We start from the raw sequence: 11,068 nt of genomic DNA on the forward strand, positions 1-11,068 counted from the left end.
CACCACATCACACTGTCCCTTTGAAGCATGAGGTTATATGATTACATCATTTTATATTTTTACTTGATAACTACCAGTTTCCAAGCTTAACATTCAGGCTTCAGAACAGATGTTTCATACAGTATCTTATAATGAAAAAAGACATGAGATTTTTTTAAAGTTTCAGAATTTGGATGATTTTGATTTATAGAATATATATGCCTTCACTAAATTTCCAAGTATAGGCAATATTTGAGAAAAAGAATGTTCCAGATGATGATAGGATAGATGATAGAGCAGTTTTAAACATGCACTTCCACTAGGAAGAAAAATTCTTTTCCTTTTAGACTCACTAATATGCTCAAGATTTGAGGAAACAGCATTAGGTATATTAGTTTGACTTCATTTTTTTTTTCCATAAACCATCAGTAGAACTGAGTTCTGGTATCTACTACTGAGCCCATTCATCATTACTGAGTCGTTCCCATGTGCCCAGGCCCCTCTTGGGGAAGGATGGGAAGTGGGGGAGATACAAAAGAAGGCAAAAATGGGATTCTTACCTCATGGGATGTTATAAATTTGCCTAGGAGAGAAGATTCACAAGCAGAAAACATTCAGAGGGAAATACAGAGAAAAATAAAATCATTAAGATTTGGATTCTCCTTGTTGGTCTGAGTTGTTCCATATGCAGTCATTGGGAAAGTGACTGAAATAGTGAAGTTGAAGGGGTAAAAATTAATGATGGGCTAGGAGAGTTGCCTGCCATCCCCAAACCTGCCTCAATGATACTGTCAGAGGAACTACAGTTTTATAGAACTGATTTAATTGTTGTTCATCCTTCATTTTTTAAGAGGACCAATGACATCATCATGAAGTGATGACTTGACTTGCTTGTGGATTAGTTTTAAGTGAGGCAGAGTTGCACAAAGTCATCTGCCCCACTTTCTTCATAAGTCATCTAAAAGTCCAGTGGCAAGACAAAAGTCAAGACAACTGGCAATGGCCATGCATACAATGGATGAGCTTATCAACTTGAATGTCTGACCAAGCTTTAAGCACTCCACAGTGCCTGCTTCAGCTGCCTTTATGGCCGTTGGAACAAATCATCCTCATCTGCCCATTCCTCTTGGGGAAGTTTAATTTAATTTAAATTAATTTAATTTCAGAGTTGAAAGAGACCATATCCCACCTTCTGCAGGAAGCCTTTCCTGGCCCCTCTTAATGCTAGTACCTTCCCTCTGTGATTATCCTAGTTTATCCCATATCCCATATCCCGTATCCCATATCCCAGTTTGTGCACAATTGTTTGTATGTTATCTTCCTCATTTGACTGTGAGCTTCTTAAGGGAAGGGACTTTTTTTTGCTTTTTTTCATGTCCCCAGCGCTTAGCACAGTGCCTGGAATATAATACTGCTTATCTGACACTTCTTTGCTGACTGACTGATCATGGACCATGGAATGTCAGAGCTTGGAAGAATATGAGAACATAGCATGTTAGAACAGAAAGGATGCTTAGAAGAGAAGACAGAATGTTAGAGATCACTTCAACCAACACCATTTTTTTTTACAGAGAAGGAGATTACAGCTAAGGGAGGTAAAAGATTCCTTGTCTAATGTTACATAGTTAATAAGTAGCAGAACCACAAGGAGAATCCAAATCTTAATGATTTTATTTTTCTCTGTATTTCCCTCTGAATATTTTCTGCTTGTGAATCTTCTCTCCTAGGCAAATTTATAACATCCCATGAGGTAAGAATCCCATTTTTGCCTTCTTTTGTATCTCCCCCACTTCCCATCCTTCCCCAAGAGGGGCCTGGGCACATGGGAACGACTCAGTAATGATGAATGGGCTCAGTAGTAGATACCAGAACTCAGTTCTACTGATGGTTTATGGAAAAAAAAATGAAGTCAAACTAATATACCTAATGCTGTTTCCTCAAATCTTGAGCATATTAGTGAGTCTAAAAGGAAAAGAATTTTTCTTCCTAGTGGAAGTGCACGTTTAAAACTGCCCTAGTAACAGCCCAGCCACCTCAAGCCAAAGGACTGAAAGGAATTATGCTTAAACCTAAAAGAAATTAGGCCATAGGAAGATTCTTCTAAATGTATTTAATGGTTTATATCCTGCCCTCTTCCAAGAGAACTTGAGATAGCTTATAGGAATAAAACACAGGACATGATATTTAAATAGAAATAATAATTGTGAGAGGCAGCATGGATAGAGAGCTATCCTCTGAGTCAGCAAGACTTGAATTCAAGTTATGCTACTATCAAGCATAGTGGCTGTGTGACCCTGAACAAGTCACTTAACTTCTCATTGACCACAGCAATTATCTAAGATCATAAAACTCAAAAAAAGTATAGATTTGAATTGGTAGAGGGAGTTTCCTCATAGGGAATTCCCCACACAGATGAAATCACAAGCTGCTTTTCTTGACACCAAGATAAAATTTGGAAGATACTGCTATTCTGTTTCTCCCTCATCCCTAAGCTTCTCTTCTCCAATCTAAAAATACCTGTAGCTCTTTCAACCCATCCATACCAGAGTGACAAAAGCCAAGAGTCCAATGAGAGTCAGAAGACCTGGGTTTGAATTTCAACTCTTTCACTTTTTTGTTGTGTGATTTCAGGCGAGTCAGTTAACTTTTCTTGACCTCCGTTTCCCCCTCTATAAAATGAGGTCACTGGCCAGCTCATCTGAAGGACTCTAACAGCTCTAACTTGTAATAATAGTAATATCTCACCATTTTGTAGCTATTTAAGATTTACACAGCATTTTCCCACAACAACTTCCTATTGGGGAGGTAGTATTAAATATTATTTTCTTCATTTGGCAGATGAGAATGAAACTCACAGATTGTTAAGTGAATTGCCTACAGTTTCCCACCCAGGAAGTTTTGATGTAACAGAAGAAAGCAGAAAGAACAAGATATTTTCAGGCACTAGGCTGAACTGAAATAGAAATTCAGAAGACAAGCCCAGCACGATGTTCGTGCAAATACCTGGTTCTCTTTGCCAACACCCAGACGCCTCATCATTCTGAGACCCAGCCGTGTGGTGAAACGTTTGGGTTTGGCAAAAACAAATCTCTTGGCTGCTGGCTGATTTTTCAGTCCTTTTCAGCTGGATTTGGAAATTAGAGCTTGGAGGTCATGACAAGATGCGAGTCAGAGGCTGTGTGGCTGCTATTAGCACCCCATCTGTTCTGGGGATAAATAGGAGACCTGGGACCAGGCTTTGGTTTCTGTCAATGCTGCCCTTCCACAAATGATAAATCCATTGCAGAAATGATTTTATTAAAGATCCTTAACTCTCCTACCTCCCCTCACCCCCACATATACACATATTTCTTTTTTTTCCTCTCTTTTCCTCCACACCTTCTTCAGTTGGCAACCCTAAGGAAAAGCATGTGTTTCCTGGATCTGGCCTCTCTTGCCTCCTCAGATTTTGCTATTCCTCACCACATCTTGGTTAACCTTCTTCCTGGGATTTGAAAAACCAGTGTATTCTCTAATCAACCCAGTGAGCCCATGGATCTGGCTCATAGCTTTACATGCTTAAAGGTCAAAGCAACCCTGTGAGGTAGACAATAGAGATAGCATTATTCGCATTTTACAGATGAAGAAAGCGGGGACCAGAGAGAGGAAATGATTTTCATAAGGTAACAAAGAGACTCCAACCAAGATCCTGATTCTGAGTTCAATGCTTTTTCCACTATAAAATGCTGGCTCACAAATACTTCTACTCCTCAGCACCTAAGCTTCCGCAATGTAAAACTTTCAATGAATTCCCTGCCTGGTATGGTTATAACAGGATGCTAGAGCTAGAAAGGGCCCTCAGAACATAGAATGCCAGTTGGAAGAAGTCTTTAGACATAGAAAGGTAGAGATATAAGACTCTAGAACATAGATTCTAGAACAGAATATTGGGGCTAAACCAGACTCTTTTGTTGTTGTTCAGTCATTTTTCAGTCATGTCTGACTCTTATGACCCCATTTGGGGTTTTCTTGGCAAAGATACTGGAGTGGTTTACCATTTCCTTCTCCAGCTCATTTTACAGATGAGGAAATGAGCAAATAGTGTTAAGGGACTTGCCCAGGGTCACACAGCTAGTAAATGCATGAGATCAGATTTGAACTCAGGTCTTTCTGATTCTAAGCCCATTGTTCTATTCATTCAGTCACCAAGCTGTCCCCTAGAGTCAGGGCTTTAGAAATCATTCGATCCGGTTCCTTCATTTTATCAACAAGAAAATTGAGGCCTGGAGAAGTGAAATTACTTGCACATGGTCACACAGATTAAGTGGCAATAACGGTATCCTAAGTATTTTCCAGGGCCCAGCTGCCATGGGTGTTTTTCATGAAACTTTGAACAAGAGTCATCTCCATTCTCTGAGCTCCTCTATTTCTTATGGTCTGTATGCCTTCTGTTGCCTCAGTTTCCTGCAGGAAGCAGAAGTGTATATAAGTAAGGGGAGAGTAGTCAGTCAGTCACTAAACATTTATTAAGGATCTGCTAGGTTCCAGTCATGGCTCCAAGCTCTGAGGATACAAAGAAAGGCAAAAGATAGTTCCTGTTCTCAAGGACCTCACCATCTAATGAGAGAGATAATATACAACTAAGTATGCATGAACAAGCTATAGACAGGATAAATGGGGAGAGTCAATGGAGAGAGGCACTAGAATTCAGGGGATCCAAAGACTTTGGGTAGAAGGTGGGATTTTAGTTGAGACTCACAGTAAGCCAGGCATGGCAGGAGGTCAAAAGGGGGAAGAACATTTTGGGCATGGTGGACAGTCAGTGAATATGCGGATTTTGGTGTAGGTGTTCTGAGTATATGTGGAGACAGAAGGGAAAAGAGAAAGAAGTGAATGCCAAAATCAAGATTTCACTTATGGCCAAAGCAGTGGGAGACAGGGAAAAGGTAATTATGGAATCTCCCCTCCCAACAAGTGCCATCTGGGCTTCTACTTAACAACTTCCAGCAATGGAAAACTCTACCGCCTGAGGCAGCCTTTCCATTATTGGAAAGCTCTAATTTTGAGGAAGCTTTGCCCCCTTCTATTTAGAGCTAAAATCTCCCATTTCTCTGAATTTAAGACACACAACTGAATATACATTAGTTGTACCCTCTTCTTCCAAGAAATGCTCATTGAACCTCCCTCATTGGCTCATGAACTGTGTCCCAAAGATGTCCATCATTCTCACATATCTCCCAGAACGTATTCAGCTCAGTCATGGCTCTCAAGACAACTTTGGATTACATATCATCCCCACCCATCTCCCCTCTTCAAAGTAATAGATATCCTGGTTTCAGAGCAATACAGAGGCCAATCAAAGATCTGGTGAGATACCCAAAGAATTACTGACAGCCTCTGAGGAGGTACGGTAGCCAGATCTACACACAACTCTGAAGGAAACAAAAAGAGAAATGAGGGAGGGAGGGATTTCAGAACATCACAACCGAGCTGTCAGGTTTCTCGGAGCCATACCTACTCTTTGCTTATCTACCATCTCATAAACTATAATGTGCCTCTCCCAAGACAGGTTCATCAGAAAAAGGCATCCTAGGACCAGTACAGAAGGAAGCTGGAGCTGGCTTAAACACCACAACCACGTTCATATTTATACTGTTCTTTGATGAGGATGAAGATGTTGAGAAGTAGGTAGAGTAAGAACTAAGACTCCCATTTTAAAATGACAGAACAGAGGCATGGACAAGTGAAATCATTTGTCCCAATGTTACCCAGAGAGGAAATGTCAGGGCCTGGATTTCAACCCAAGTCTCTTGATTGCAAATTCTTTCCTTTTTTTTTCTTAACTAGGCAATGGGGTTAAGTGACTTGCCCAGGGTCACACAGCTAGTAAATGGTATGTGTCTGAGGCTTGATTTGAACTCAGTTCTTCCTGAATCCAGGGCCAGTGCTCTATCCATTGTGCCACCTAGCTGCCCCGCAAATTCTTTCTTTACATGCCTTAGGGCTCAAAACCTGAAGTGCAAACCCCCTTTTGTTGGGTCCCAGGTGCCCTCTCCTGCCCTCGCTCCCATTGCTAAGAAGATAGTTTGAAAATAGTGGTTTAGAGTCACCCTCTGTATATGTGCATACCTGTATTTCTTTTAAATAAAGAAACAGAAAGCGTGCTGTCACTTTAAGATGCAGGAAGGAGTGAATATCTGGTTTTAATATACAAATCACCTTATGGTGTGAGCAGGTTTCAGTTGAAGTGATTCAAGCCATTTGGGGCCTTCAAAAGCCCCAGCCTGGGGTGACTGTGATTGAAAGTGACTTCGAGGGTGGGAAAAAATTCCAGAAAAAGAGAATGGGAGTGGGGGGCATTTGGGGGCAGGCATCCCTCCTGGGGAGGGTGGAGGGAAACTTCTTAGAAATGCTGTAGCCCCTCTCAGGAATCCCAGCAGGTCTGGGGGGAATCAACCCTGTCCATCTACTGGGGGGGGGGGGATGAATCCCAGGATCACATCTTGGAATGGAATCCCTGTGGTGTATAGCAGCATATTTGTGGGGAGCAAGCACGCGCACAGTCTGAGAAGGAATGTCTAAGGGAAGAGAGTCCCCCTTTTACAAGAGGTCCTTTAGCTGAGAATAATGATGAAGGCATTGTGGCATATGGAAAGGGAAAGAGTGTATTGTGGGCACACCTCCTGGCTCTGCCACAAATTAATTACATGACCCTGGCCAAGTCACTTGCCATTTCTGAGCCTCAGTTTCCTCATTTCTAAAATGAGGATAATAACATTCGTACTCCCTATATCACAGAACTATTATGGGAGAAAGAGCTCTGTAAACAGCAAAGGGATACAGAAATGCAAGTGGTTATTTTCAGTGGTAACACTGTGTGGGACAATCTATTCCATGAAATTGTTTTGAGTTATGTATGAGATAATGTCATTAAAACATGTTGTAACCATGTCCACCCTTATCATATTAATGTTAACTGCTATGATCACAAAACCACAGATTAAGACTGGAAGCTATCTTAGAGGACACCTAAACCTACTGCCTAATTTTACAGATTAGGAAATTGAGACCCAGAGAGGGCAAATGATTAATCCAAGGTCACATAAGTAGTAAGTGTCTGACAGAGATTCTCTGACTCCAAACCCAGGACTCTTTCCACAATGTGTATTACTAAGCTATTATTAACCTAAAGGAATTAATTTCTAATAATAGAATTTTAGTCCAACCTGATCTCATTTTACAAAAGAAGAAACTGAGACCCAGAGAAAGGAAATAATTTTCCCAGGCTAACAAGGGCTAGCCTGTGGCAAAGCCAATACTGGGTCTGAGGGCCCCATGTCCCAGTTTAAAGTGCTTTCTACTCCACAGCATGACCTTATTTGACAGACTTGGGCTCTGTGAACAAAGATTTGCCACCACTGAGAACAAACGTGACAGGAATGTTTTGCAGGCTCTAAAGATCGTTTCCAAAGCAAGGAGTTCCAAGACGGTCCTGAGGGATTACTGCATAACTAGAATAAGCGTCCAGCTACCCAAAGGGGCTACTTTCTTTTTTTAAACTTTTTTTTATTTATCTTTTCTCAGTCAGTCAATAAACACTTATTAAGCATCTGCTATGTGCCAGTTACTATGCTCAGCTCTGGGAACACAAAGGTTTCAAGGAGCTCACAGTCTAACCGAGGGAGACAACGTGCAAACAACTGTGTACAAACAAGATGAATACAGGAGAAATTGGAGATAATCAATAGAGGAAAGGAGATGTGAAAGGGAAAAGAATAAACACCTGTATAGTGCCTACTGTGTGCCAAGCACTATGCTAAGCACTTTAGGCAAATAGTATCTCTTTATTAAGGGCTTCCTGTAAAAGGTGGGGTTTTAGCTAAGACTTGAAAGACGTAGGGATGTCAAGAAGCAGAGGTGACACAATTGTGTTACTACAACGTATTCAGTTCTCAATATGTCCATCTCCCCTCCTCACAGAGAAGAGGGGGAAAGATCAGGAAAAGTAGCTAACATATCAACCAGGTTCAGCATTACGGATGGTCTTCTAGGGAAGCCACTTTCAAGGAAAAACCTTGATATGGATGGATAAGTTCATTTGTTCGTTCCACAAACATTGAGAGGAAAGTTGGTGCATTGGATTGAGAATTGGAACAGGGTGCTATGGTGGCCCATGCCTGTAATCCCTTTTCCTGGGGAAGCTGAGTGTGGTGGGTCTCTAGGGAATTCTGACATCCTCACTAAGTCAGACACCAATACGGTGAAGCTCTGAGATCCGGGGGGCGGGGAGAGACTACCACGCAGCTTGAAAAGGATTAAATCATTGAAGGGAAGGGAAGGAAAGAGAAGGGAGGAAAAGAGTAAGGAGAGTAGAGGAGAAAAAAGGGAGGGGGAAGGCAATACTTAGAATCAAGAGACTTAGGCACTCATACAGTCTCAGACAATTACTACGTGATCAAAGACCATTCACTTTATTTTCTCTGCATCTGTAATAGGAGTAATGATAATTTACTACCTACTTCACTTGTACTTCTTTTGCAGAAATTTTGTTTTCTTTGTGCAGTCACATAGAAAAGGTAAGCCAGAATCCAAATTATATTGTGCTAACTGCCTTAGTGAGATTGTGACAAAGTGAGTATAAGGGATCTGAGCAAGGACATTTTTGGCAAGTTCACTAGAAAAAAAAATTCCATTACTGTATGGTCACTCCACCCATGAGGCATATTTACAGACCATAGAGTTCAATTTCTATACAAGAAAACCCTGAGTCCTTGGAAAGAAACCAGCAGGACCCCATTATCTGCACAGTTAACATTTCAGGCCCTTAGAACTCTGAAGGTAAAGTCTCCATTTTGACCCTGCAAAGGAACCATCTCCTGTCTCTCCATTAGCACTGGGTGGGTCACAGAGTTCAAGAGAAGAATTTCCATAGGCATGTGAATATGATTCAGAATGACTGAGGAAACACTGTTCCTAGTGGAACAGATTACCATTTGGGCATTGGAGGACCATGTTTAATAACCTTTGCATCCAGAATTACTGAGCTACTTCCCCAAGCAGCTGCAGACAGGCAGGCAGTCCTCTGTGTTGGGAAAGGAGGAGGGAGAAAGGGTAACATTTAGCTGACTTGCTGTTTCTGGCATGATTTGAAAATTGTGATTTGAGATTTCTCCCCTCAATTTCCCATGTGTGTGAAGAAAAAGGAGAAGTTACTTGTTCTATATGACAGAAAAGCTTAAATTCCTTAAATGGGCAGAATCACAGAATCTTAAAAGTTGGAACTGACCACAGAGGTCATCTAAGGCCATATGAAGAGGACCTGAAGCATGAATCCTGACTAAAATATCCCTCCAAGTTTCAGCTTTAATACCTTCATTGTTGAAGAATTCACTGCCTATTAGTAAGAAATGCTTCCTTAATTTGTTTTTCCTGACCATGTGTATCTTTTACAAGAATGGGCATTTTTTTCAGTGGAGAATAAATAAATGCTTGTCAGTTAAAAACAAAATAAGACAGAGAGAGAGGAAGAAAGAATTCCTTATCTTGACCCTAAATTAACTTACCTTTTCCTTACCCCTAATGTTTGTACTTCTACCCTCTGGAGCTAAGTCTAATTACCGATCCTTATAATAAACTGAAGACACAAATCAATTCCCACCATATGTCATCTTTTCTTCTCCAGGAAAACCATCCCAAGTTCTCTGAACTAATCCTCACATGATCCTTCTTGCTCAGTTCATTCATCTCCATTTCAATCAACATGCTTCTTAAATTGTTAGGGAGGGTCGAACTGTGGAAAAGACACTGGACTTGGGGGGCGGTCAGGAAGACCTGGGTTCAAATCACATCTTGGAAATTTACTAACTATGTGTCTTAAAATCTGAGCAAATCACTTTTATCTCTCTGTACCTCTGTTTCCTCATTTCTAAAAAAAAATGAGAGGATGGATCTGATGGTCTTCCAGCTCTAAGTCTACGATCTTAGAAATAACCACAATGTTTCAGGTGGGGCTTGACTTGGAGAGAGGCTAGAAGGACTATCACCTCACTAGTTCTGCTGTTAAAATTCTCTTAATGAAATCAAAGCTCTAATTAACCCTTTTGACTACCATATCATATTTCCTTCTCTGTGACCTGCCATTGCACTCCAATTCATTCTCTTTCCTCCTCATAAACTGGCAAGATGAACTTGAATTAAAATTCCAATGGAAGGTCAATCTCTGTATAAAAACTCTGTATTGAGTGTGGGGAAAAAAGATGAACTGACTTTATTTTTCAGGTTTTGTAAAGAACTTATATGCAAGTACACAAACAAATACAATAACCAGGAATTTTCTAGTGCTTCAAAATGAAGCAAAATAAGTCAACAATATGATTTCTCCCTTTGATTGTGAGTGTGTTTATCAATGGCTTTGTCATTTGACCAGAGAAATAAAAGAAAAGACTAACAAGCAGAGGACTGGATATTAGAAGACACAAACTAGAGTCACAACTCAGGTGCTGCCTGGCTGTTTGACCTTGGGAAAAGGACTTTATTTCTCTAAGTCAGTTTTCTCGTCTGTTAAATGTGACTAATAATAACATCTACCCTCTCTATCTCACAGTACTATTGTGAGGACTAAATGAGATAATGAGTGTAAGATGTTCTCTAAACTGGAAAGCACCATATATATGTCACCAGTTATTACTCATATAATTATTATTAATCTTTTAATTCAATAATCCAATAGATCTATTTGCATATGAGAAGAAAAGAGTGTCTGCCTTCCAGGAATTTCTAATTTCACTGATGAGAAAACACTTATCTATATGAAGATATAGAGATATATATCACATATATAGAGATATATATCGTTAACCCTAGAGAGGAACTACAGAATATCAAAATTGTAAAGGTCATTTGCAACAGTCCAACCTCATCATTTCATAGTAGGGGAGAGTGAGGCTCCAGATTGGAGGAGTGCCTTGTTTAAAATCACATAATCAAACTATTCATCAACAAGCATTTATTAAGCACCAACTGTGTGCTGGGTATTGTGCTAGAACCTGAGGATCCAAAGGCAAAAGAAGAAGAAGAAGAAGAAGAAGAAGAAGAAGAAGAAGAAGAAGAA

This window comes from Vombatus ursinus, unplaced genomic scaffold, assembly GCF_900497805.2.
Source record: "Vombatus ursinus unplaced genomic scaffold, bare-nosed wombat genome assembly UNPS02014818.1, whole genome shotgun sequence".
Lineage (NCBI taxonomy): Eukaryota > Metazoa > Chordata > Mammalia > Diprotodontia > Vombatidae > Vombatus > Vombatus ursinus.